The sequence below is a fragment of the Coregonus clupeaformis genome, unplaced genomic scaffold (assembly GCF_020615455.1).
Source record: "Coregonus clupeaformis isolate EN_2021a unplaced genomic scaffold, ASM2061545v1 scaf0375, whole genome shotgun sequence".
NCBI lineage: Eukaryota > Metazoa > Chordata > Actinopteri > Salmoniformes > Salmonidae > Coregonus > Coregonus clupeaformis.
In genome coordinates this window covers 43,608-50,996 of record NW_025533830.1, presented here as the reverse complement: position 1 = coordinate 50,996, position 7,389 = coordinate 43,608, and the positions used below count along the sequence as shown (strand labels likewise).

The window sequence follows — 7,389 nt, the reverse complement described above, 5'->3', positions numbered from 1 at the left end:
TCTTCAACGTGGTCTTATCGTACAAGGCTCTACAGATATGTAAAATAAAAACAGGCTATTTTTATTGTTCATATTATTTGCGTTAATTATGTATTGAAGTCAAGTGGTTCAACATTCAAATGCAACGGTCAGTGGAACACTTGCGCCACCAAGTGGACAATTGCTCAGTTCCCTTGTTTGCATCAACGCTACCAGAGATATTTGATATAAGATCAAATGTTATGTCAATATTATATCTCCAAATTGATTCCCCCACCCGTATTTCATATATTATTAATCCGATTTAGCTGTTAATCTGGATTTAATTTATAAACGCTTTCTGTCATTTCCGATTGGAGGTCAGATGACCACGTGACTTCCGATCCTACCAATTTGTTACTTTGTAACAGTCAAAAGTGGTTATTCCCAACGTTGATCAACTCCCAATCTATGCCAAGATTTTTTAAAAGCATTATCTTTAAAGCATTATCACTGTACCATTTACACCCTGTATCCTGTGCATGTGACGAATAAACATTGATTTGATTAGATGATTAACGCACCATTCACATCAGCTATCATAGTCAATATAACAGTGACTGACTTCACCATCACTTTGTAGCCATCATTGAGATTGAGATGAAGATGGTCAAACGTGAAAATATAAAATACATCGTGATCCTAATGGAATATAACAAAGTAATTCTGTTGTCTTTGCCTGATTTATCTTTGACAATGGGAAATAGGGGGTGCACCGTTCTTGGAGGTACTGCAATACCGGGTCGATGCGTGGAGCGGACGGAGCAAGCCCCATTTTTCCGACTCCCTGTTCGAAAAATCCATTTAATATGTAGTCCCCCAATGGGGGACGTATCAGATATTAAACTGATAAGAACAGATTTTTTCTTTTGGAAAAGTTTTTATTGATCATTTCCTTTAAAACAGCTCACATTTTAAATACATTTACACACATAAAAACGGCATAAAGTGCATTAAAATCAGCATTACATTACAGTTACATTTTAAAAGGTACATGTTGTTTATTTAAAACAATAAAACAATCCTACATAAAAGTACCCATTCCTGTAAAAGCCAATTAATAAAAGCCATTTTAAAATGTGTGTACATGTTTTAACAAAGTAAAAACATTTTTAAGACATAAGAAGCCTGTCAAAAAGTCACTTTGTTAAAAAAGCTGTCTTCGGTCCTTTGTGCAAAAACGGGGTGAGTCCTTATCGAAAAAGCCTCCTCTTGCTCTTCCTGAATCAACTCCGTACCCGTCCGTCGGGGCCCAGAGGAGACTCCCCCCCTAGGCGCATCGCCCTAGGCGCCGCAGCGCTGTCAGGCCGTGGCCGCCGGGACCTTGGGTGTTGTGGGGGACCCTTCGCCTGGGGTCGAGGCCCCCTGTCGTTGCGACCACCCCCAGGGCTTCCGTGGCTACTAAAGCCACTGCCTGGGGGGTGGTCTCTACCTGTTTCCCTACCAGCAGGTTGCGGGAGGACCACAGTGCGTCCTTCAGACACGTGAGGGTGGGCCAGAGTTGTGCGAAGGCCTTTGTTGTAATAGGCCTCGGCCCACCCCATACAGCACGAGCTGGGACGTTAGGTCCTCCCCTGCTGGCAGGCGTGGGGAGATCAGGGGGCCTGCTTCCTTCCACAGGTCCCGTGCGGCTCTGCACTCCCAGAGCAAGTGCCTCACCGACTCTTCTTGGCCGCAGCCTGGTCGGGGGCACGCGGATGTCCTCGCCATGCCCCGGGAGTGCATAACGCCCTGACCGGGAGGATCTCGTGGGCGACCATCCAGGACAGGTCACGGTGCCGATTCAGCAGAGCAGGATGGGACACGTTGCGCCAAACCGTTGAGGGCTCGCCTACAGCAAGCCCGCGCACTGGACACACCGGTTCCCGTTCCTGCACAAGAGAGAGAAGAGAGCGGTGTTTTGTTAAAACTGTGACAGGCTCTTTTTCCAGTTTAAAATGTCTTAAAAACTTTTGGAGCTGTGCATAGTGTGTGGGGGAGCAGGAAAGAGACTGGGGCTCGCAGGTCGACTGGGATCAGCCTCAGAGACCTGAGGTAAGATCCCAGCCAGAACCGTGCGAGGGCCTGGGTCTTGTTGCTGACCGGGGAGGTGGCAAGAGTGAGATGTAACGCTGTGGGAGCGGCTGCCCAGGAACAAGTAGAGGTCAGGCAAGCCTTTCCCCCTTGAACCTGGGCCTCTTTACCACCTCCCTCCTCAGCCTCTCCCACTTGCTTCCCCACAGAAAATAAAATAACATCCGGTCCAGAGCTAAAAGAGTTGTTCGTGGTGGGATAAAAACAGAACTGATCAATAAAAGGACAGGTAAAATCACAGCCTTGATGATTAAAACCTTGCCCTCTAAAGTCAGCTGTCTCAGTCCCCAAAACCCTAGTCTCTGTCTAACTGTCCCTAACATCCCGGTCCAATTACCACTACCTCCTCCCTCCCTGTCAAATTTAACCCCTAGAACCCTAATGTCCGTCATCCTAACAGTCAGTGGTAGTCCTGTCAAGTCTGAGTCTGCCCACGGTCCGAAAAATTGGGCCTCTGTCTTGTCTCTGTTCAGTCTCGCCCCAGAGGCTCGTCCGTACCAGTCAGTCCTGTCCAGAGTCCTGTCAACAGATAAAAGGTCAGTGCATAAAATGTTGACGTCGTCCATGTAAAAAACGCACTTGGCGGTCATCCCCCCACTCCCCGGGATACCCACCCCACTGATCCGTTGGTCCCTTCTCAAGACCTGTGCCAGTGGTTCTATGCAGGCCACAAACAGGAGGGGAGATAATGGACATCCCTGACGGACGCCGCAGTGTACTCCCACTGCTCTTGACAAATGCCCATTTACAAGGATTCTGCTGGTGATGTCCCCATACAGCAATCCCACCCAAGCTAGAAACCTTTCAGGAAATCCCATTTTTTGCAGTACCTTGAAGAGGTACTGGTGCGAGACCCGATCAAAAGCTTTCTCAAAATCTAAATTTAGGACTATAAGCCGCATGTTTCTGTCTCTCGCATAACAGATGGCATCTCTGATCAGTACTAGGCTGTCCGTGATCTTCCTTCCTGGAATGGCACAGGCTTGATCCGGGTGGATCACCTCCCCTAAAACAGAAGACATTCTGAGTGTTAAAACCTTAGTAAAAAGTTTACAGTCAAAATTTAAAAGGGTGATCGGTCTCCAGTTTTTAAGGTCAGTCCTGTCATTTTTCTTATGTAAAAGAGTCACTATCCCTGTTCTAAAACTGTCAGGTAGTCTGTTAAGATGTTCAAAGTCAGTAAAAACAGTCAGAAGTTCGTCGGCTAAAACATCCCAAAAGGTCTGATAAAACTCCAAAGGGAGGCCGTCCTCCCCCGGTGATTTACCCCTTTTAAAATGTCTCAGTCCTTTGTCAAGTTCGGTCATTGTCAAGTCTTTAGTTAGGTCGTCTGTATTGGGTAAAATGTTGTCAATGTATGTTAAAACGTCCCCCATGGTTTCCTCGCACACGTCTTTTTCCCCAAACAGTTCCCCATAAAAATCCTCGACTACCTCTTTTATTCCCTCTGTGTCTGTTTTTAAAAACCCATCTTTATCCTTTAACCCTGTCATTATCCTACCCTTACTAACTATCTTCTTAAAAAAGTACCTCGTGCATTTCTCCCCCTCTTCTAATTCCCTTTCTTTACTTCTTAAAATAACCCCCTTACTCTTCTGTTCTGCTAAAAATGCCATCTCTTTCTTAACTTCTTTTATTTCTTGGTTAAAATCAAGGCCTTGTTGGTTTAGATTAAAATAACGCTCCAGTCGCTTCTGCAGTCCCAACATGCGTCTATCTTTTTCCTTGCTTTTTTCTCTTTCCTATCTCTCTAAAGAAGGTCCTCGTCTTACCCTTCACCATTTCCCACCACTGTGCTCGTGTATCAAAAAAAGTCCTGTAGCGTCTGCCACTGGCTGAACTGCTCCCTGTACTGGCTAACTACTCTATCATCTTCTAAAAGGGAGCAGTTCAGTTTCCAGGGCCCTCTTCCTACAGTCACACCCGAAAGTTAGTGAGAGGGTGCACGTCAGCATCACGTGATCTGAGAAGAAAGCAGGGGTTATTCTAGCATCAGTTGGCGGGCAGTCGCGGGTAAACAGATAGTCAATGCGAGAGGCTCTGGTGCCGTCACCACTGGTCCAGGTGAAGCCCTCCTCTCTTGGATGCAGGGTTTTAAAACAGTCCGTTAGTTTAAAATCCCTGCACAACCCTTGCAATAAAACGCTAGACCTATCTACCTTAAAATCTTCTCCCGCTCCTCTCCTATCTGCTCTACTTAAAACACAGTTAAAATCCCCACCCACCACTAGAGGATCCCTCCCCAGCATGTGGGACTGCAGGTCCTCTAAAAGTGCGCACCGGTCATGTTTGTTATTAAAACCATACACATTTAGCACGTTAAAATCCCTCCCCATAAAACTACATTTGGCTAAAAGAGCACGTCCCCCAACCACCACTGTGCTCCCCTTCACCACCACCTGTGGGGTCTTGATTAAAATAGCAACACCATCGTTTTTATTAAAATTGGAACCACTCCAAATGGAGGGCCCGTGCTGCCACTTCTCTTCCCATTTACTGTAAGAAGTTAAAAAGGGTAGACCACACTCCTGTAATAAAAACACATCTGAATTAAAACTTTCTAAAAAGGATAAAACAGATTGTGCTCTTAAATCAGTCTTTACACTTCTAACATTAATGGTGGTGATGTTAAAAGCCATAAAAGAGGTTAGTAAAAACAGTGCTAAAAGGAAAAGAAGGCATTAAAACAGTTTAAAAGGGGTTATTTTTTAGAAACTTTCTCTCTCTCCCTGCGGGGTAAGGGGGGGTGGCAGGGAGAGGAGGTAAAAACAGGGTTTAAAAACGATTCTTGGTTGGGGGAGTTTGATGGGAAGACCCTGGACTCATCCTCCCCCTGGGAGCTCTCCCACTCCAACTTTCCCTTCTTCTCCTCGCCCTGTTCGGGGTCGGAGAGCTCCTCGGCGTTTCTCTTCCTTAGGGGAAGGTGTTCGCCCAGGGTCTCTCCCACCACTCCTACACTCTCCTCGCTTGACAGTGTCGTTTCCGACACTGTCATCATGCTGTCCGACCCACTTGGGGAGCTCTCACTCACCATTTCTCCAGAGCCGTCTTTCTCGGCCCTTTCTCCTTCAGAGGTCGCTTCAGTCTGGGGCGGGGGGTTGGGGTAGGGAGGGTTTTTGCCTCCACTCCCACTTCTCCCACCACCGCACCTTCCGCGCACTCCACCTTCTCTACCACTTCCTCCACTACTGCCACCACTTCCTCCACAACCGCCACCACCTCCTCCACTACCGCCACCACCACCTCCTCTGCTACCGCCACCACCACCTCCTCTACCACCTCCTCCACTACCGCTACCTTGGCAACTGCCGCTTCCTTCTGCTGGCGCTCGGAAGCCCGGTCCGCAGCCGCCGCCTCCATCCTGCCAGCCCTGACCTTATTGGCCCAGGAGGAGGGGCAGCTGCGGATGAGGTGGGACCGCTTCGCCACAGAGGTTGCACGACCTTCCATTCGTGCACTCCTCGTAGCGATGGCCCACCTCCCGGCACTTCATACAGACCACCTTTTCACAGGCGTCTGCTAGGTGGCCATGTTCACCACACTTACGGCACAGCTTTGGCTGGTCCTGGTAGTGAACATGGCCCCTGTTCTCTCCGAGGACTATGGTGGATGGGATGGCTTTCAACCCACCATAGCCCCCGGGATCCTCCCTTTGCTGGACAGTCACTCTCCAGGCCCCTGTCCAGATCCCGTCGGGATCCTTCACTTGGGTCAGGGGCCCCTTCACGTTGCAGTACCTGCCCAACCATACTGCAACGTCCTCCGGCTGTACCGTTTCATTGTACATACGGACAATAACAGTTTTAATGCTGTTGTCCGTCAGCTTGATCACCTCGAACATTGGTGCGAGGGATCCCTGCTTGTTCAGGGAGTTCTGGAGTTTCCCCCAGAACTCCCTCAGGAAGCTGGCGCCGGCGAAACTGACATCGAAACCTTTCCCATAAGGGAGGGTTAAAATGCAGTTCACCTGCGCAGGTAAGAAACGGAGTTCCTTTTGGAGGAATTTCCTGGAGAAATCCAATCGGGATAACTCCATTAATTTCCCTCCCTTCTCCTTTAACAGGAGGCGCACGGCGTGGTGCCTCCGCATGCCAGCCTGTGCTGCTGACATGATGGAGGCCCACTCCCTTTAACCCAACACCAGTGATAAATAAAAAGACACAATAAAATAGTGGGGGAGGCTGGCAGGCCCAGCTATGCTAAGCTAACAGGGCCTACCAGTTCCCAGGACACAAAACAAACTACCTAGCACAGCACCCAACTAAACTTATCAACAATAGGGAAAGACTGTGGGGGGAAGGGGTTTAAACTAAACACAAAAGGACACGAGGGGAGGATGGGAAAAATAATAAAAAACACACCAAACAAACAAATTTACAGGGGCTAGGAGGCTAGCAGGCCGCACTAGCAAGTCAGACTAAACTGACAAGCTAGCAGGCCGGGTGCTAAAACCTCCCAGTTGACAAAACAAACAAACAAACAAGCAAACAAGAGGGACACGAGGGAAGGATGGGAAATATAATACAAAAAACACACCAAACAAACAATGTACAAGGGCTAGGAGGCTAGCAGGCCGTGCTAGCAAGTCAGTCTAAGCTAACAAGCTAGCAGGCCGGATGCCAAACCTCCCAGATGACAAAACAAACAAGAGGGGAAAAAAGGGTATAAAACGAGGGAACTAATGTGGATGGGGTGACAGGACACAGAAAAAACAAACAAATACTCACAAGACAAGCCAAATTGAGGGGCGAGGAAGGCTAGCAGGCCTCACCAGCAGGCCAGACTAAGCTAACCAGCTAGCAGGCCGGCCAGCCAACAAAATGGCCCCCCAAGTGAACACAAAAGTCAATAGACAAAAAACCAAGACAAGGGAAAGTTCAGGGGATGGAAATACAATTTGAGGGGGTATGGATGGGTTACAGGGGAGGTACAATACGAACAGAAAGGGACAAACAATGCCTGCCAAGCCTAAGGGGCGAGGAGGCTAGCAGGCCAGCCAAGCTAAAAGCTAGACAGGCCGGCTAGCCAGCAAGCCAACCAAGCTAGCAAACACAAACAGAAAACAAAGGGATAAAACTGAAGGGAAACTAGGGCTACAAGAGGATGGGGAAACACAAAGAACAAAAAAGAAAGATAAGAATAACAAAAGAAACAACAACGAGCAAACACAGAACAGATAATATTTTTTTTTTTGGTTTTTTTTTCTAAAGTAAACACAAAAAACACACAACAACAACAACAAGCTAACACAAAGAAAATAAATAAATAAAGAAAGGAAGAAAACACTTAACTCACCCT

General features: G+C 47.8%; 1 pseudogene; it reads right to left on the bottom strand.

The window, feature by feature from the left end:
* Window positions 1–723: 723 nt before the first annotated feature.
* LOC121559723 lies at window positions 724–900 on the bottom strand (annotated as a pseudogene).
* Between the last annotated feature and the right edge of the window lie 6,489 nt (window positions 901–7,389).